This window comes from Leguminivora glycinivorella, chromosome 3 (genome assembly GCF_023078275.1).
Source record: "Leguminivora glycinivorella isolate SPB_JAAS2020 chromosome 3, LegGlyc_1.1, whole genome shotgun sequence".
Lineage (NCBI taxonomy): Eukaryota > Metazoa > Arthropoda > Insecta > Lepidoptera > Tortricidae > Leguminivora > Leguminivora glycinivorella.
In genome coordinates this window covers 3,770,672-3,792,912 of record NC_062973.1, presented here as the reverse complement: position 1 = coordinate 3,792,912, position 22,241 = coordinate 3,770,672, and the positions used below count along the sequence as shown (strand labels likewise).

At 36.7% G+C, this 22,241-nt stretch overlaps 1 protein-coding gene across 6 annotated transcripts in view; it reads right to left on the bottom strand.

Annotated features, from left to right (window-relative positions):
• LOC125242637 overlaps positions 1-22,241 on the bottom strand; it is a 112,800-nt gene that overhangs the window by 51,565 nt on the left and 38,994 nt on the right. The window contains exon 1 of one of the 6 annotated variants that reach the window (XM_048151467.1): positions 6,951-6,982. The exons of the other annotated variants lie outside the window; for them this stretch is intronic. The gene's annotated coding sequence lies outside the window, so the exon portion shown is untranslated. Of the gene's footprint in view, positions 1-6,950; positions 6,983-22,241 lie in introns of those variants that run through there. 6 annotated transcript variants of the gene reach the window in all.

Sequence of the window (22,241 nt, the reverse complement as noted above, 5' to 3'; positions counted from 1 at the left end):
CCAACAGGACTGTAACCTAAGCAGAACCTTTTGGTAAAGATAGTTTATTCAGCCAAAGATGTCTGTGGAGGTGTGACATCGGTCGAATAAGTTTCTACTTGTTAAAAAAAACTTGTTTTTCTCTTTCAAACATTTCAATGAAATGTAAAAGTAATGATTATACCCTTCTCCTCCTTATTAATAAACCCTCCGAACCTCAAACCACTGATTTTAGTATCAGCTTAATGGATCTTCCATGTTATAGCCGTTTTATGACCGCTGTGACCTTCGTGACAATATTGCCTGGATACTAATAATCAATCATTATTATTTACTCGCTTTCAGTCTATGAAATATAGAATTTCTCAAGATTGTAGGTTTTATGTCTTGAGATCATTCAAAGGTTGTCTGGTAGAGATCGCTCTTTAGCGATAAGACCGCCTGTTGTCTGCCTCTATTTATAATCATTTGTTTTGTCTCCGCTGTATCTTTTTTCTGTATCTCTTGCTGAGGTGTGCCAATAAAGAGTATTCTATCTATCTATCTATCATTGAATAGTCGGTGGTCAGTAGGTATGTGGGTGGTCAGTCGCCGGAGCTTGGACCGTCAACATCTCCAGCATCTCGACGGGTGACGCGTTTTGTATTTTTGGTGGTGGTCTTTTATATATTTTTTGCGGTGGGAGGGTGATTAAAAATAAAAATACGCAAAGTAAGTAGACATGACGAATTAGCGCTTAACACGTTATCTATTCGCGGATTAGCAAAGTAATTTCTAGATTTTGACTAGTTATCATGGATTTCCTAAAAGTAACGCCTGATTCTATCGAAAATTCAAAACGGAATAAAATGTATATGGTGAACATGAATGTTAACTTTTTCGTTACATAAATGAAAATTGATAACCTGAACTTAATAAACAATTTCATACGCCGGAAATGCGCTTAAAAAATACACCTGACAAACAACAAAGGCAAACTTAACAAAGTTCCTCTACACAAAAGAAGTCACGAAAAACTTCCATCGCTATATATTTTTGCATGTCAACATAATGAGACTGCATGTCTTTCAATCGCCATCGCCGTTGACAAGTGTTTTTATCCTTATTTTTTATACGCCTTAACACCGTTGTAATAAGGTTTATTATACCCTGTTTTATCACGCATGCGTACTCAACGTACCGCAGTGCGCGGCGCCGAAACGACGAAGCGTGTGGTATTCCCATTATAAACGGAAAAACCAATGTTTGGTCAAACATTTGGGGAGTTCTGATCAATTTCACTGTTCTAAACCGAACTACCAATATTTCGTCAAACATTTGCAGCGTACAAATACATTTTGTTGATGATTTTGGGTCCGATTTCGATCATTAGTGAGACAAAAGTTGGCGAAACTGAGTTACGGAGTTGGTAATGAGTTTGGGATACTTGTTTCGATCGGTTTGGTTGGAGTAATTTGACGAAGTAAATGTTTGCGGTTATATTCATTGTCAAAAGAATGATTGCCGCGATTTCGAAGCGCGTGATGTATGTTTGAGAAAGTAAATGAAAATCACATTCTCCTATGTACATTAGATATGGTAGTGTCAAATTATCATTATGGTACCTAATGTAAGATTTTCTTTTTCTTTTAATGCCGTTCAGAAACAGAATTTTGATGTCGTCAAGACAATTTATTACATGGGTTGATTTTGAAAGGCCAGGCCCGGTAGCCCAATGGCATTTCTCCGACGCGAAACTAAAACGAAACGCCGCGAAAGGTAGTTTGGCTCTGTCGCGCCAATATGCAAGAGCGATAGAGATAGATAGCGTTTCGTTTCGTGAGCGTTTGTGCCATTCGGCTACGCACCCTGGACTCCGAAAAACTCTTAAAAAAAGAAATGGTTGGTAAGATTTTTTTTTGTTTTAGATTTAACGAATATTGTTTTTGTATTATTCAATTAAATAAATCAAATATATCATCTCAAACAAGTCTCCGAGATACAACCGCGCAGTATTGCAATAAATAAAAATGAAAATGAATATGAATATTGAACTCGTGCCAGAAATGAATCATTTAAAGCCTAATGAGATAATTTAAAATGCTTCCATTAACCCTTTTAAAGTGTCATTCAATTACTCAGTCATAGTTTTAAATACCCTTTAGTGTTAAGAGCCGGTTGCATCAAACCGTCTGGCACCGTTAAAGCGTTCGTTAAATTTTATTGTATGAGAAGTTCCATAGAAGTCTGCTAAGTGACGATGATGTATCTGTCAAACGTGGTTGATGCAACTGGCCCTAAGTGTCGGTTCGTATAATGAGCTAGATAAGTAAATGATGCGGTGAACAGTGCTGTTTACGTTTGCGTAAGTAATAAAACTGCTAAATAATTTTCTACTAAATGATGTCTTCTTCTTCTTCTTTAAATTCTTGTAAGCCTCTTATTTCAATCAATTCAGACAAAATGTTAACAAATATTACTTAAAACTTTTAAGAAAATAAGTTCGGTATCGGTTTATAGAATCAAATATATAATCACGTCTGTATCCCATAAAGGGGTAGGCAGAGCACATGAACTACTAAGTTTCAGTGCCACTTTTGGCAAAAAGGGGTTAAAAGAAATCCAAATTGTGACATTGCAGTGACAGGTTGCCAGCCTCTCGCCTACGCCACAATTTAACCCATATCCCACAGTCGACTTCTACGACACCCACGGGAAGAAAGGGGGTGGTGAAATTCTTAACCCGTCGCCACACGGGGACCACATGAAAATACCTACAAAGAAAATTTTGTTCTTTCATAAAATAACCACGCCCTACTTACTTTTTACTTTATGCGAAAAATGCCTCTAAACTAAATTCCAGGTAATAAAGTATGTTCACGGGTGGCATCGAGGTATAATACCTACAGGTAGGCACGTAGAAAGGTTCGTCCTCAAAATTACGTGAGCGTTCAGGATCCCAGACTAAAAGGTATGCGGGAAATTTTGATATTGTAGGTTGGGCTTATTGAGTCGTAATACATGAAAGGCTGTCGTATTCAAGAAATGCTTTTAAGATGTGAGCGAAATGTTACTGCAATATGATACCGATCTGTCAATGTCAAATGTAAAAAACGTCAATGTTAAAACAAGAGCATAATATATTTGACGCCAACGTCGTTCCAATATCAATAAAAAAAAAATCACTCTGAATTATTAAGGAATTACGTTATATTTTCTAATGACTCGAGCCGACTTTCCGCGGCCTTGTTAACAAATTCTAAATCAAAGTCGATACTTTGCTCACCAAATTCCTGATGGTAAGAAGCCACTGTCCCAAGGACATTTTCAATTCGAGTGATCGACTAATGATTTAAGAAGGGAGTACGCTACTCTTATGCCTAAAATACCTATAACAAACATTAAGTACCTACACATACCTTGAGGGAGCTAGTGTGACAATTCCAATGACATAGTAGTAGTAGTAGTAGTAGTAGTAAACACTTTATTGTACAAAACAAATTACATGTACAGATAATAATTATAACGGTTATGTACAAAAGCGAGCTTATCCCTTTAAGGGATCTCTTCCAGCTATCTTAGAATAACTGAGAGAGGAAAATAGATGGTAGACAAACTAACATAACTAAAGTGCATCGGTATATAAAGTACTATAAATGAATGCAATACGTATACCTAAATACATAATAATAATATTTATATATACAATAAACATATATCAAAATAATAATAACCGCACACAACCCAGTTTAATTTTTTCTTATTGGTTTTTTTGTGAAAGCCATAATTTCCTTAATTTTGACTTCAGCGATGCTACTGACTGACACTATATTCATATTCATATTTATATTTTTTATTGGTAAAAGTAAATTACATGTCAGTGGTTACATTACATTTCATTGTGTCAAATATCAATAAAAATAATAACAATAGGTAGTTCAATTAAATGGTTATATAATACATCGTATTCACTGAATACATTAGAAAATGCGTTAAATACTTTCAAATACGAATCAATTTTACATATGCGTTAAATGCATTAAAGTACGAATAAATAATATATTAAAATACGAATTAAATACATTTTTTTTTTACAATGTTTGTGTGTGGGTCGATGACACCTTATCGAGAAATTCATCGATGGTATAACACCATATTTAGTAATAGTGTCTTAAGTTTGTTGGAAAATGTGACGTCGCTGGGTGCACTTCTGATTGCGATAGGTAATGCGTTGAATAATTTAGCCCCCAACACACTGACTGATTTCTTGGCTTTGGCGGTATTATGTGGCGGGATCAGAAGAAGACTTCCACCGCGCGTGCTTCTGCCTGACTGCTGCTCACGGGTTTTATACGAGCCTATATTATTTCTAACATACTTACATGCTTCTAAAATGAAGACACTAGGCAATGTTAGAATTTTAAGATTTACGAATAATTCGTCACTGTCTCAATGGAGCTGGCAACGCATTCCATGGCTTCACAGAGTATACTGTGACTGATTTGTCGTAAGATCGGTGTCTATGGGAAGGGATCGGGACATAATACTTATCTAATCGTATTCATCACTTGCCGTTAGCTCTGAAATTAAAGGCTACCCCCATAAAATACCATCAGAAGCATAAAAATGTACCTTTGCGTTTATTGCACCACTCAATGTCCTAGAATGACCCGCTGAATCACTAGAACGACAAACATCGCCAACTTTGGTTCAAAAGTTGGCGATAGGTGGGTACAAATTATGGACCTGGTCCGATAGACTTCGCATTGCACAAAAATAGAAAAGCTTGCCCTGCTAACCTAATCAGTCTAGTCACTAGACAGTCTTATCTAGTTGCTGTACAGTCTAATCACTAGACTGATTCTTCTAGCGACATAGGTAAAAAATATATAATAGTGTAAGCATAACAATGAATAACATACTGTATGTGGCCTTATACTGATTGTAGCAGCTCATTTGTACATAGGTTTAACGAATGTCAACAGTAAATGTCAGATTTGGCGGCAGGCAGTTTGTACGGATTGTGAGTACACTGATAGTAGATGATTGATTGATGGTATATTCCTGATTATTAATTGACACTGTAATTGAAACAATCAATGTAATAAAGTAAATGTAGCTTAAAGCAGTGTTTTAAATGATAAACCCCTATAACGGAGCTCGAGGGCCATATACATGCCCTCAAATGTAGCTGGAAGCAATGGATGACGGACCCCTGTAACTGAGCTCGTAAGCCTTGGCTGGGTTCACAATAGGTACTTCTTCGCAACAATTTACGAATTCACATTATATAATATATATTTATGTAGCTAATGTAACTCTCGTGTCACCTACGTGAACGTATAGATTTAATATAATATAATTGTGCCCACAGACCGAAAACTATAGAAAATATAATTTTCCCTATTTACAGAAGCTGTGTTAAGGCCCGCTTGACGCGCTGTTCAAAATCTCATCATATCGGGGCTTACCAAAAGTTTGCGTTTCGTCCCATTATCTAATGAAATTTGCTCTCGAGATACCTGACGGTGATATACTCGCTGGCGTGTACTTATGTTTAACTAACGTTTTATATAGCAGCAGGCACCTAATGATGATATTATTGTAAGCGAGATGTATAGAAAACTAACTACGCAGATTTTAACATACCTACAAATGTCAGTGTCAAAGTCATTCTTGCTATGGAATGTGGAAATAAAAGGAGTAATATTTATCAAAGTAGAACGTCCATAAAAATGTCTAGCTGCCAGCTTTAAATCATAGTTAAATAATATCTCCTAATTCACTAGAGGACCACAAAGGGAATGGAATAAAACGTTATTGATGGAGTGAAATACGCTGTCAGCGATGAAATTTACCTATGAAAAGTTGGCAGCAGAATTAGTCCGGTTTCCTCACGATGTTTTCCTTCACTGAAAAGCGACTGGCAAATATCAAATGACATTTCGTATATAAGTTCAGAAAAACTCATTGGTACGAGCCGGGTTCGAACCCGCGACCTCCGGATATTTATTATATATTTTGCTTATTGTCTGGGCGCAAGTGATCTGTAGAAGAAAAAAAAGAAAGTCGCATCGACTAGCGATAATTATGTCGTTGAGCGCCCGAGGGGCATCTGTATTTATGCTTAAGTACCTTCTTTGACGGTTACGGGAAATGTCGGGACGATGACTTCATTTTTACGGTTCAGTGGTCAGATTTTTTAGAAATTGGCTGGTGTCTCAATGCACAACATGCATCAAAAAATAGCTATCATAGCATGTAGGTTATATGTGTAAATAGTGCAACTATTTTTTTTTAATTTATTTATTTAACTAGGGACTTAAAATCCTTAATGATTATATCAGCCCCATTGTACCTTAATCAATATTACAACTTATTTTATGGAATAGTCTTATATCTACTTAAATATCCTAGCACAAATAAATAAATTTGTTTAGCCTCAACTGACGTAGGCTCAGCTAAAATACACTGGAATCCACCCATATCTAACCTATTCAGTGCCTAGTGCAACTATAACATTCATTGGTGATAATGTTTTACCCAATAATTTTACATATTTTTAAATTAAAGGACAAATTGAAAAATTCGCACCTCCGGCAGAACTCAAACATGCGACCTAACCCTACCTTACCTTAGGTGTAAATTTTTCCATTCTTGTTTTTAGTTTAAAAATATGTAATATCGCTCGCAGACGTTTCTTCTTCATGATTCGGTGAAAAATTCTGTATTACACTGTGAAAGCAACGACCAATAAGATGACAGATATAATATAAGGCAAATTGCATTCTATTCAATATTTTGTCATGCGTCCTTCAGTACCTGTAGTCTCTTACTCGGGATGTATAATGAACCTCACTTTCAAAATCGGCTTAGCGATAAACTTTTTATATCAAAACATTATTTCTTAAAAAGGCATTTGTATATTTACCACAATAGCGGTATAATCAAATGAAATATAAAATGACAAAAGCATTTTCAAACCACATTACCCTTTTCATTCTGAAATAATTCCAGTTCTTAATATCCCTTTGCGGTGACGTACCTGCAAAAAAGAAGTAAAGGGTTTAATAAATGTCATACTTTCCTTTTGAAATAAAATGTAAATAGGATTTTACAATCATAAAATATCAAATACAGCGTGTGGATTCCTTACGGATAATGTATCCAGTTATAGTATCTGATCATACGTATCGTATAGGATAATCATTTTGTTAAAAAGTGTTATTAATTAAGTATTTTTTTTTATCTGACCAAGCAGCAATGTACGCCGTCCAACTTAATTTTACAAGACGTAAACGTCATGTCGTAATGACGCTAATCGATGTGGACATAATACACTGCGTGCTGAATTATTATGTATGAATAAAATAGATCATCTATTTTTAAAAAAAGCATGTAGTTAGGCGCCTTAGGTCCGATACTAATCGTTATTAAGATATTCGCCCGTATGGAATACACACGCTGTATAAATAAAACACAAATTATATGGGACAAGTTTGTCACGATTTGTGACTTTTCTAGCCGGAATTTTTTTTTTGGTCCCATACATGCTTTTGATTCTGGATGGGAACGGGATCCATTAATAATAATAATAATAATAATAATATTAATTTATTTAGGACCAACTTGGATCATTTTTGTTAGTAACATAATATATAGAACAACTTAAGACTAGTGTTAGTATACGTAACTATTTACATTTAACTTAAATCTACTTATTCCTAAGTGCATGGGTCATGCAGCAATTATTTAGGTATAGGCCATCAACCCTGTCCGCAATCATGGTCAGGATGCTGTTGGAGCTGGCCCGTATCCTGCGCACCAGGGATGTGGCTCGCTTACGCATAGTGGTGTAGAAGCAGTCTACCCGCGCCTCTGCGAACATCCCTGACGCGCTACAAAATCTGGACAGCCCCATCAGCATCCTGTACGCGTTGTTATATTGAACGCGCAGAGCGTTGTACCGTTTATATGTATAGTCTGCCCACAGGCTGCTTGTGTAGAAACTAGTACAGTAGGCTCTGAACAAACTAACTTTGACTTCTTTAGAGCAGCAAGAAAACCTGCGGGCTATCATATTTGCCCTGACGGACAACGCTCTGCGCTCACGCTCAATATCGGCATCGTCTTTAAGGTCAGCGTTTATCAAATGTCCTAAGTATTTAAATTGGCAATTTATACTTAAAGGTTGTCCATTTAATTTCACTTGAGGAAACATTGGCGGACATTTACCCTTGACCCTAAAGACAACGCATTCGCTCTTGCGGACGTTGTAAACCAACCCATGGCTCGCCGCGTATCGTTCACAAATCGAGATAAGTTTGGCGAGCCCACATGCTGAGGCGCTGAGCAGCACCATGTCGTCCGCGTAGCTCAAATTGTTGACGCACACTCCGTCTATGTGACACCCGACACGAGTGCTGCTCAGCTCCTCAATAAGGGCGTTTACATAGATATTAAAAAGCTTCGGTGAGGTAAGCCCGCCCTGCCTAACGCCGCATTCGAGCCCGTACGGCTGCGAATACGCGTCCGACCACCTTACGACATTGACCTGGTTATGGTACCAGTATTTAAATATACCTTGAACATCGGCTGGCATTTTTAACTCGGCCAGCTTCTGCCACAAAATGTCATAATGAACCAGGTCAAATGCCCTAGATAGGTCTAGGAAGCACGCGTAAATCGCCGTCCGTCTGTCCGTATAGTACTTTACGGTCTGCTTCAGCGCCAAAATAGCACTCTCTGTCGATAACCCTGATTTAAAACCAAACTGGTTGTCGTGGGCCTTAAAATGCTGGTCTATTTGGCAATTAAGCAGTCCGTCAAGCACCTTTGCAGTTATCGTAGCGAGCGAAATGGGCCTATAGTTGCCTTTGTCACTAATATCGCCCGTCTTATTTTTCACTATTGGGACCACCACAGTCCTCATCATGTCGGCGGGTAAGTAAGTGTGCTGAACGCAAAAAGTGTAAAACATCGCCAGTACCCTTGCTAGGTGTGGGCCGGCATGACGAAGGTGCTCGATACTGAGGCCGTCGTGGCCAGGAGACTTCCCTCGCGCCATGGACTTTAAGGCATTCCTAACGTCCGTCGCGGTAAATGAGGTCTTCATCTCCTGCCCACCCGAGCCACAGCCTCCAGCATTATCTGCCCGCGATGGTCCCAACGGTGATTTAACAGAAAAGTGTTCTTTAAATAGTTCGGCTATAGACTGACTTTCGCTCACTCCTTCGATACTAACAGGCAGACCCGGTCTGCCACCCAACTTATTGGTCGCCTTCCAAAATTGACAGAAATCACGCTTAGAATGGTGTTCCGCAATGATGTCCATCTTAATCTGCTCTTCGTGTTTCTGACACCATTTTAAACGAGACCTGAAAATTTTTCGAGTATTACACATTTCGTCATAAATCTGACCTGACCTGGGTTGACCATGCCACTTCCATAATTCAAATTTAACTTTAGCGTTCATGTGCGCTTCACGTACATATTTGTTCCACCCCAATACAGGTTTTCTCCTTTTGAGAAACTTAGGGTCGTGGTCATAGCTTAAAGTTGCGGCCTCACTTAAGGCATTTATAATGTCACTATACAATTTATCAATAGCAGATTTATGATTTTTATCACTACACATTTTACCACAACAGTTGCGAAATATATCAGGAAAATCTATAACTTTTAACTTTTCATTACATTCATGATTATAAATATTTATTTGTTCTTGCTTTCTATCGCCCCATACAACTTTATTAACTATTTTGTTTGACGGGGCCAAATGCTTAGGTTTTACAAAATTTAAATCACATTCTATTATTAAGGGGAAATGATCGGACCACATTACATCGAGTTTGACATAAATATCAACAATAGAACGCGCAGCAGCCTTTGTTACCACACAGTGGTCTAACCATCTTCTGGATCCGTGCGCGTCACTAACAAAAGTATACGTTCCCGACTGTAAACCTAACTCGTCGACGTCAGCACAAGTCCATTGCTGATCCGCACAGAAACACGATAGTTCTTTATAAAACAGTTCGCCTGGGTGCGCGTTGAAATCGCCGAGTAAGTACACAGACTCCGCTATGTTATTATTAGCAATCGCACTTACCACAGCTAAACAATCCGTAAACTCAACTAAGTTTTCCAACTTGTCCGTGGGCATGTAGACGTTTAACACCAAAAACGACCTTTGACCTATGGTGACATTAATGCCACACACTCGCGGGTTACCACACTGCACAACACACACATTTTTAAACACTGCTTTGCTCCATAAGAGTGCTACTCCCCCATGTGGCCGCCCTTGCAGCATACCAGCCTCCGCATCCACTGCCGATGTTCCCGTGTAGCCAAAGGAATCGTCGATACTGTCAAGAAACTGGATATCCCACGGCGTCAACCAGGTCTCTTGTAACCCAATGATGTCACACGACTTACATAGCTGTCGTATACTGTCAATAGATCTTTTGACACTTTTACAATTAAAACTGGCTAATTTGTAAACAGTACTATTCATTTAACTGTCGATTATTATTGCCGCTAGGGCCACTCAGCCCTTTCGTATTTCTATATTTAAAATGTACAAATCTTCGAAATATTACGCCCTGGGGCCATAATGATTCATCTAAAAACAAGTCCAGCTTACTTTGAGCCACGAAAGAAGAGAAGTATTTGGGTCTTATAATTGATAGTGAATTGACGTGGAAGCCTCACATTAATAAATTAAAAAATAAACTATCATCACTACGAGGGTGTCTCTTTAACACGGTGTATTGTTTTCCGCGGCAGGTAGTATACACTATATACAACTCTCTGGTGAAGTCTCACCTAAATTACCTAATAGAGATATGGGGAACTGCGAATAAGACCACGCTAAAAAGTTTACAGATAGCGCAAAATAAAATTATAAAAACACTTTTTCGATACGACTTTCTTACACCAAGCGCCAAAATTTATTCGGAAACCAAAATAATGAATCTTAATCAGCTTTATTTTAACAACATATGTATACTTATAAAGAAAATAATAGATAAGAAAATTAAATCCCAACTAACTTTTAAAACCAAAACTGAATTAGGTTTACGACCTTTACGTAACTCTAATAGTCTAAGCCTCCAACCGACGCGTACTAAATTTGGACAAAGAAACATTGGATATGAAGGAGCACAGTTTTACAATAAAATACCAACAGAAATTAAAGAATGTAAAAACATTACCACGTTTAAAAGAAAATTAAAAGAATTTGTTATTAAAAACATTTGAATCCGGCCCCGGAAATTTTAGTCAGATGGCTCAAAGGTCTGTCGTCAAGTGATAAACAACATCGTCGCGCGTACTATTGTGAATCTTATTGACAAAATCCTAAGGATACAATATAGAATAACTAGCGTATTTTGTAGTCATATTGCATATAATTCCCTACCCGCCGCTGGTCACTGGTTTTGTTCTGTTTTGTTTTGAATTAGTTATTTATGTAATTGTACTTAATGGCTAAGTTAACTAAAATTGTTTTATACCTAGTAAAAAATGACGCAAAATTTATGAAAGCACATGTACCTACTTAAACGTTATTAGCTAGCTAAAAACGTAAAAAGTAAATAAAGCTGGCATTGCTTGTACACAATTGTAATTGTTGAATTACAAAAAGACGCGTTGTACTATAATATATTTAATTTAAGTTTTAGTTAAGTTATTTTTTTAAAGCGAGTGTGCACTCGTTATACTTACTACCTAACATTTTATTTATGTTTTAGTTATATTTCTCTAAAGTGAAATGTATAATTTCTTTGAGAAAATAAAGATCTATAAACCTAACTTTCCATCGCTAACACTGCCACACCCTTTTCTACCTAGAAAACGACCGTTGGTTTTTGGTTTTGACCGTCCTACGGTTTTCCATTTCTCCATATCTTTAGCGACATCTGCATACGATTTAAGCTGGGATACTTGCATATCTCTGTCATAAATAACATCTGGGCGCTGAGGCATATGCACTGTAAACAAGTGATCGCCCGGCTTATCGATAAGCGAACCGGTCTGAGTCTCGGCCGGCTGAGCCGGCGCGGGTTCTGACGTCACCGCCGCCACAGCTGATGGATCTACCGTACGTATATTGTTATCGTAATTTTTAAGCGGTGATTTGCGCGTCTTCGCGAAGTCATTTTGGCTTATTGACTGTGTATGATTATAAATCGGTGTTTCAGAGGTTTTAAACGCTATCGCATCGGCTGTCTCATCATTTTCGCTATTGTTTATTTCAAACGAAGTCCGTTGTAACGACTTTTTCGATAGGTCATGTGTAGAATTTGAGCACTGTTTTGTCGTTACGTTGGCCTGCTTTAACGAGTCCGTATTATAAACTGATAGCCCTGATGGCCCACTATCATTTATCCAGGCTCCGCGTTTTGCATTTATGTTCACAAAGGGTGACCGTGGCAATGACTCGTACCTTAGATTTTGAACATCGATTCGTAGCTCGTCAAGCTCTTGACTTTTCGCATAAGTCGACTTTACAGTGTCAATATCGCTTTGAAGTTTGACAAGGTCCTTCAAAAGTTTTGTACAGTCCAAGTGATCTATTGTAAGCGGTGGTAACTTTTCCAAATTTCTTGCAACGAAAACTGGTACTTTTTCTGGGTCGATTGATTTCAGTAAAGACACAATATCTTCAAGATCTCGTGTTTCCTTTCCTCGGTTTTTCCTCGCAATATTCCGCTGCTCTGTCGTTACAGATTCAAATAATAACGACTTCGAATTTTTAATTTCTACGCTAGTAAATGCACTAGAACATAGACGCACTATAGTCTCATCGTCCACTAGAGATAGCTTATTTTGGACAAACGCTAATAATTCGTCAATGACGATATTACACACATTGCACTTTACAACGTTCGACATTTTTACGACTATTTACGGTTAATTTCGACGGTATTGATACGTTAGCGTCCGCATCCGCTACCGATCGCTGCGCGAGCGCGAGCGCGACATTGGCGTCAACAAAAAGTTTGTCAAAAATGTGTTTTTTTTTTATCTGTAAATGTCACTTTTCATCAATTTGAAATCAAGGGAAGGTCTCCTTAGACCATTCGCATAGGACCACGGGATCTCAGTCCTTACAGACCCCCTGTCAAAACACACCCTGTATTTGTAAGCCAATTTTTACTTCCAGAGGTTGGTTTCAACTCCAAAATGTTTTAAAAACCACCTATTATTTTCTTATATGACTTGTTTACATAGATAAACATAGCCATTACCTATATAAAGAACTTCGAGATTGTTGGCAACTTCGATCCATCATCTCACATTTCCATGTTCGTACAGAGGAGATTCACGATTAAATTAATCTCAAGGGAAAGAACGATGCGTCGCGTCGAAGGTTTTCGTTAGAGATTATCGACTTAAAGAACTTTGCTTAGATGTTATAAGAAGAAATTGTAGGTATATATTTGATTTAAGAGTCGATGTTGCTAATCTACAAAAATCGTTAAATTTCCGATAATTGCCTTAGATTCACTTCAGTAAATTCTCATAATTTTGTATTGGAAATGGAATTTCTCTTTTTAAATATGGTCTGGTTTGTGTTGTGGGCCAAACTCACTACAGTGTGGGAGCCCGAAAACTTTGATCTGGGATCCGGCAGACCCCGCCGGCGATGGAGGGATTAACTGGACTCCTTCTTGGAGGAATGGTCAGACATAGCACTGGATAGAGATCAGTGGAGAAATTGGGGGAGGCCTTTGTCCAGTAGTGGGACACGACGGGCTCCAAATAATAATAATAATAACTCTTATAATATCAAATCAGAAGGTGATAAACTTTAGGATTTCAACTAAATGGTTGAGGCAATTTAAATAGTCCACCTCAATCAAACTCCGTGGAGCGAGTAAATATCGACTGTTAAGAAATCTACAAACAAAAGTGTGTTTCTAGTCCCCGTCTCAAAGGCAATTTACCAGATAATAGTATAGGCTCAAACAAGTTAGAACCCTGCAACTGACTCCCAAGTTCTTAATGATCTGTCTGGGCATTCCCGAGGCGAACGTCTGTGTTATTTGTTTTCATTTATTAGTACCTATACCTAAGGCCTGAGATACACTTGTAAGTTTTACTTCTGTAAATAGTTTTGCAAATATGTGCAAATACAAACTGAGAGAAGAAGCGCCCATTTCACCATTTAACAATGCAGATTATTTCACTCACAGTGGACAGAAGATTACTAACATTTAGCCTTGAAAAGCATGACAATACAAACAAAAAGCATTCGTCACTGTTTGCACGATCTATACTCCGTTAACATGTTTTTGTGTACATTTCTGAGTAGATAAATATTACCGTTAACACACATTTTCTTTCATATACAACGTATGCACCCTTTGTCATTTAGGTACCTACTTGTTAGTATGTATGACAATTTTATTATCATCTTGGTAAAATCGGAGCCTGACTGACAGAAATTGGTATTATGTTAACGTTAATTTAACTAAATATACCAAATTAAATTTCATTACTTACTTAATAAGGATACTTCTACTTGCGTTTCTAAAATTACATTCACACTTATTGAACCATTGAAATTGTATTGAACTCAAATCTATACCAAGGACAGAACTACACACAATGAATATTTGATTCCCACAAAATTCAATGCTTAATAATTTGATTATGATTATGCGTAAGTAAGTAGGTTCACCAGTACCAAAGTTGCTTTGTGCCATAAAACAGTGCATCCAAAGTATATAAAATACTCCTACTGTGAAAATAAAAACCTAATCAACCATCGCACAATAGGCTACTAGACTCATATCGAATTTGGCACATTAAATTATTGTCTTCTAATCTGTAGTATTTGACATAAAAAAAACAATATCTATAGATTTTGGGTATTAAAAGTGTATGATGACTACGTATATTTGATTAAAAATGTGTGTATTTTTTTATTCATTTTGGCCACCGAAAACGCTGTCAGCGATGTAGTGACGTCATCGAATTCGAACCTTACTGCATGTCAAAACAATCACTGACATATTGAACTTTATGCCTTTATACTTAAAAAGTCAGAAAATTTTGTTTTCGAATAGAATGACCTGATGCATAGATAATCTATAGATTAACATGACTGTGTTGTTTTCGCCTGATTACGTATACTTTAAAAATATTTTTTGCTGTTTTTAAGTTGATTGCGGTTAAGTTGATGACTGTGTTGGTTTCGGTTGATTGGACAGTACTTAATCATATAAGACAAACTTTTAAAAAGGGTCAAGTAGCCTATTGTGTGAGAATTTATGCGTACAATATTCTTATTAATGCATAGAGGTGAAAAAGGACGATGTCATTATTTTCACTATTCACATTTTACATTACCATACTTCATTAATCATTAAATATAATGTAAAATACATTAGTTTACAATACCGAATCGTACAAGTATTTTAGTCATAGTTATTTCACTTCAAGTCATAGCTCTTTATTTTTCAATAGAAAAGTAGAGGGGAAAGCACTTAACTATCGACGCCCTTTCCAATGTCAAGGTTACAATGAATCGAATTCTAGCAACTAGCCTATTCATTGCTCGATGAAGAAAAATATCGTCACTACTTTTAAAAAAACTTGTATCTTCGTCTGACAATGAAAAGAAAATTGTAGTAAGTATGTATGGAATGCATATAGACTTACTGCGTTTTAACTTTGAGGAACAGCGTGAGATACGAGATCTTTTAAAAGTAGTGACGATATCAAACCTAATTTAAGAGATTACGCTACGTGCACGATTGGCGCTGCCCTTATTTTGTGGATTTTCCGTGTTAAATGAGGGCTATATGAATTGTAGTATGAATTTGCCACTAGAGGCGCTGCTGTCGCGTGAGGTCCAAAATACTACTACTACTACTGGTTTTGGCGGGCTTCGTAACATAAATTACCATTTCTTTAATTTGCCTGTTAAAAAGTGATCTCTTTCGTGAAATCATCGCAAATATGTGAACGCTTTGAAAGCGGAATTAATAAAAATAGGCGCAAAAATATGATGGTAAGTTATTTATAATTAATAATCTAGATTTTTGAATGAGATTTAAAACTTTGTTTGAGCGCCGATCTTATAAGTCACCTTTAAGTTTGACAACTATATCTCTGGACCTTACTTAACAGTGGCGCCAACTGGTGAGCAAAAAAAAACGATAGTCCCCATTGGATGTTGTTAAATTAGTTCAAACAGCCGTCTCAATGTTGGACATGCTCATGAGACAACGTATATTTGTGACAATAAGCGCCATTTGCGGTAAAACGATTCTGAATATGTACAGTTACATTTTGATTTTTCTACCAGAACTTTACTTAAGTTATCGTCTAGCAATATTTCATTTTAAAAATAGCAGCTACGTAAATTAATAAGTTTTTTTATATTTTCATTTACTTCCGACGTTTAGAAGTTGGCGTGTATCTCATGCTCTTGAAAAAAAACTGACTTCAATTCATACCTGCAACACTTTCTAGCTGTACGAGTTTTTCGAACTACCCGCATTTGGTGCTAATTATTCACTGGAACGTTGCAATTTTATGTGTAAAAATCATGAAAATTTTAATCAGTGTAAGCCCCGTGAGGTTGAAATTACTTCGCTTCGCTATACTTATTTGTTCGGTAAAGACAACACGGGCAGAATACTGGGTCACAAGATCATAATACAATAGTGCAGCTGCATAATGGATGAACTAGTCTAATCCTACTAACTGAATTATTTCAGGGAAGCTGGCACTGATCTGATAACACTATCCGTTCCGTAACTTGATGTACCTACAGTGGATTAAACACGTAGAATGAAATAAAGAGAAGAAATTGAAAAAAACACTCAATAGTTAGGTTTTTAGAACTACTCTGGTGACAAATCTGGCGCTAAGAATTTTTATAATATACAATTTTATTGATTTGGAAGTCACATTGAAATCGGCAGGTATTTTAACTTTTTTTTGACAAGCGAAGAATGAGGGAAACAATTCGGATGACATGTCATGACAGAAATCGGATCTAGTATGTAAATTACCATAAAAATGTTTCTACGGCTCCTACAGATCTTATTGTGACGGATTCAGATCGGACGTACATATTGCAAAATCGCTCTTACAGTACATAAAATCAACATTGATTTTATTCGTTCTCTTTGTGAGGAAAAATATGAAAAGGTATTAATGCTGTAGTCTAGTTATCTAGCTTATAAAATAACAATATCTGGGCGACCGAGCTTCGCTCGGTTCTATTTTAATATATCACGTCTTTAGATAAAAAAACTCTTATAAATACAAAAACAAAAAAAAGACAAAAAACAAAAATTTAATTTCTGGCCGGGATTCGAAACCCTGAAACCTACGATCTATCTGCGTACATTAGACCGACCTCGTACGACTGAGCTAAGCGGAATCGATGCGCGCGCGGCGAAATTAACGACCATATTTTACGTTTACTACCGCGAAAGAAAAACTCATGAAAACTCGAAAATTCCCGTTTTCCGGGATCTGAGGCTACGCTAGATCGATTTTTCACCCCCGAAAACCCCCACATAACAAATTTCGGCGAAATCGTTAGAGCGGTTTCCGAGATCGTCGGTATATATAAATAAATAAATAAATATACAAGAATTGCTCGTTTAAAAGTATAAGATTATTTTGAAACTAAAACACGGTCGTATATATTCAAATTTATCAAAATGCCGACAGCAGCCAACCGGATTTTTGTTAAAACTTTAAGTAAGTATATATCTAAAATGTAGTATATTTTGTTACATAATATATTATAATATATTAATATAGTATATTTTAGTACATAAAATTACAAAACTATTAATAGTTATATTCATAATAATATTATGTCTGTCGGAGAACGACCAAAATGTGGTTCAAGATACATTTTATAACGCTATATTTGACAAATAGAGCAAACAAGGGTTTTACAACTCCGTACAACCCTGGCTGGTATTCAACTGAGTTCTGCCAAAAACGTCAGAGAGGACGCTACTGTCTAAAAGAACAGAATCGAATAACAGATAATTGGAGGCTGTCAATCGATCTGCAGGGAAAATGGTTGAGGAGTGCTGGCGTTGTTAGAGATTCATCGGTCTAATCCGGCGTTTTCTCTCGAATCTCGAAGTAACAGGCGCAATTCTATGATCTGATTAAATGTGTAATCGGTTTTGTGCAGTATATTCTGTGATATAAACATGGTATTTCATTGAAAGCGCTCATAAACAACTACGGAAGGTCCTGACAACAACGGTTCTGGTATGATACGCCCACGATCCGACAGGTCTATAATATCGTCATGTAGTACACGTAGAGTTACATACATTCGGAAAGTATTTTTTGCAGGCGGAAGAAGTCACAAGGTAGACCGTTCAAAAACACTGTACAAAGGGGAACGGAAGCGGTGAGTTCAAGGTAGGGCATGTCAGTGAAACAAACGTTTAAGGGCTCACGTGGAAAGCAATAATAGAAGAAAGTTTCAAATATATTTTTAAAACGTCTAACATTTTTATATTTCAGATTGAAAGAAGTAGTAACAGATAAGATTGGAAAGCTAACCAGTCATTGAAAATTTACATGTTATATTGCTATATTTTATCAAATTTTATGATAAGTAATTCTAACAAAATATCACCAAAAAGATTGTCCTATTTTATTAGAAATTTAAGAATTTTTAATAGTTTTTTTAACAGTTGTGACATAATTTAATTGTCCTTTATCTCACATTTGTAAAAAATATGACATAGACAATTATTAACCGAAAATCGATTATGCGAAGTCTGTTATGCGGAAATCGTTTTGGACAATTAAAGTTTTGCCTATAAATACCCGCCCAACACATAATAATATTTTATCCCCTTTTTTTGAGGCGTGTAGCGTGTTTTGAGCAGTGGGTCGAAAACGACCCTATGGGCATATATGGGATAAGATTTTTAAACACCTATCTTGAAAGAATCTACGACTTAAAATCTCATTCGCTTCAGGACAAGGTCACCTAAAGTTTACATAGTGAAATTAGCACGGAAATAACATTCTTTATTAACAACCTTGGTGACAGTCGTCAGCGCTTTTACGTTTATTATGATAGAACACGAATTGCAATTCTTTTTTTGACAAAGATTTTTAGTATTTAATAAAACTATGGAAACGGATTAAATCGCGTATAATGAATTTACAATTCATCCCTACGTTTCGAACACTACAGCATTCGTGGTCAACGGGTGACTACCCGTTCACCGTGTTATTTCATAGTTTTATTTCATGAGTAACCGAAGACTATATCATTTTTAGTATATTTATTCTAAGTTGATTCGCTCTAGGTTAGGAGTTGAGCATTGCCACCTTTTAGGGATTTGGGACGACGGTTCTGATTGTTGAAGTTGTGATCCTGGTACACATTGCCCTGTAAGGCAATGCTTTCATTAGGAATTCAGGGAGCACTTCGCAAATTTCATCCGACTTGATAATAATATAAAAACTTGCAAATGCGTTGCGAAGTTTTCCTGGTGAGTCAAATAAATGATAAATTTACTTTTGTCAAGTGTGCATCGATATATTATGTATTTATACCAAAGAGGATAGAGTATTATAGAGAGTTACTGTCAAAGTAAAATGTGTAATCTCAGTGCATAGACTGCCATCTCTCGACACAGGCTTAAAACTTTTGAACCTCAGTTTTGACAATTTGGCCCATATTCTTAGCTTGATATGTATTAAAATGTCAAATATTAATATTAGCGCCATCTAGCCGAGCGTCCCCCAAAGGTGTATCGCCATCTGGGTCACCGTACCTTTTTCTGAATGGTTTTGAGGTACGTTTTTTCTTACCACCTTATTCATAAACGTTCAGTAAAGTTATAAATAAATAAATAAAATAAATAAATATTATAGGATATTTTTTACACAAATTGACTGAGCCCCACGGTAAGCTCAAGAAGGCTTGTATTGTGGGTACTCAGCAACGATATATATAATATACAAATACATATATACATAGAAAACATCCATGACTCAGGAACAAATATCTGTGCTCATCACACAAATAAATGCCCTTACCGGGATTCGAACCCGGGACCGCGGCTTAGCAGGCAGGGTCACTACCCGCTAGGCCAGACCGGGCGTCAGTTATGACGCCGATAAAGGTCGTTTGTCCATTTTCGACGTATTGGTGTGATAGAAAGGGACAAACGAACTTTATCGGCTTGATAACTTTAGTGAATGTTTATGCATAAGGGGATTAGACTATCTGTCTATACGGAGCTACATATTATGTATTTGATTTATACTAATACATGTGCCGCTTCACTTCAAACTCGGGTAAATCCATTCTGCTTTAAGGTTGATTGAACTGAAATTGATTTCTGATGGCTTTTATATTATAAGATAAATACACAAAAATAACATTACACTTTCGGACCGTGACGGGTTGTTACGGCCTGTTATGTAGACAGTTGGTAGACAGTAAATTTTATAGAGTCATCAAAACGCTGTCCTAAACCGGGACGGGTATTAAAAGGAAGTTGACATTAAAGTTAAGAGCGGAAGTTATGTTTGAGTTTATTTAGGGCATTTGAAATGCAGATTGGTGACGGACTTTTCTTTAGAAATCTTTTTTTGTTAGCTTTTCAGTGAGAGATAAAACGTATTTTTTTACGTCTTATAGAATAGATAACAATCGCAAAAAGAAGACGTCAATCAAAATTTAAAATTGTATGAAATTAGTCTCGTGACTTTTTGTAGCAGTTGTCAACATGCAGGTTAAAAATAAATTTATACGTCATGTGATACATTTTATTAGTTATACGTTATTTGATAAGTATACCTACGTTGAATGACAACAAAATTTCTTAATTTGTTGTATTTAGTCAAACAATTTTTTAAAATTGTACCATTTGTATTTTCACAGCTCATTTCCATTTTGAATCGTTCCTTCATATACACACATCCATCATACTGATGTGCAAGTTGCAGAAACTTCCAAAAATTTTTTTCAATTTCTTGAAAAATACACGAAACTTTCACGAAAAATAAAGGGAATTTATGAAATGGAAAGTTTCCATCCATACAATTGTCCATACAAATTATGAAAAGTTTTCAAAGTTTTCCTATGTGAAAATTTCAGAATTTTTGGAAACTTTCCGTCGGCACATCAGTACGACCGTGACATAGTAGACCGATTTTCATGAAACATGGCTAAGAACACTCCCGACTCACTCAGCTTTCAAACTATAAAAACTAAATCCAAATCGGTTCATCCGTTCGGGAGCTACGACGCCACAGACAGACACACACACAGACAGACAGACAAACAGACAGACAGACAGACACGTCAAACTTATAACACCCCGTCGTTTTTGCGTCGGGGGTTAAAAAATGACAAATATGTATAAAAAAAACAGTGCATAAGCATTCTCATTATACCAAATTACACTAAAATTAAATTATCGTTCCGACTGAAAGCGTATCTTGGCATTGTGTAATTGATCGAGATAGAATTAACACATGGAGTGCACCGAATGTGTAAACACAATTAATGCGTACTGAACTGAAACGTTATCACTGCGGAAACAATTATATTATTATATGGCTTTGGTGTTTGTGTTTATCATTTTAGCCACGTGATAGTGTATAAAGTGTTGTGTGTTTTGTTTGTGGGTTAAGAATTTCACAGCCGTTTCCCCTAGTTACTGTGTGTCGTAGAAGTTTCCATGGCTTATTGTAAGAGTAGTAAGTAGCATCGCGATAACTGGTAGCGACACGAATATTGAGTATTTTAGATTGTACTGAACACATACACTTAACCCCTATATGCCCATAGGGTCGTTTTCGACCCACTGCTGAAAACACGCTATTGCTCATTAAAATAAGTAGGAGAATGAGGATGAGGTTGTCACCTCAAAAAATAGGGAAAAAAATGTGCCCAACAGATATGGGTTAAGTACAAATTTGATATAAGGTACAGCGGGGCAAATCTCGACTGGGGAGCAAATGTAACTGGTACATTTTTTCCATGTTTTACAATGTTTGCATTATTAAATAGAGTGTCCACCAGTTATATATAGTAGGCATGTTCAGTGGATACATGTACAACTCAACATCATAGTGTAATAATGGAAAAAATGGATTAGTTACAATTCCCCCCCCCCCCCCCCCCCCCCTCCAGTCGAGATTTGCTCCGCTGTACCTTTCCTACTTAATGATGATGTTAAATTTCTTGGACTACCTCACTAAGATATCTTTCTGAAAATTTACGGTGCTTGGCAGAAAATCTCTCC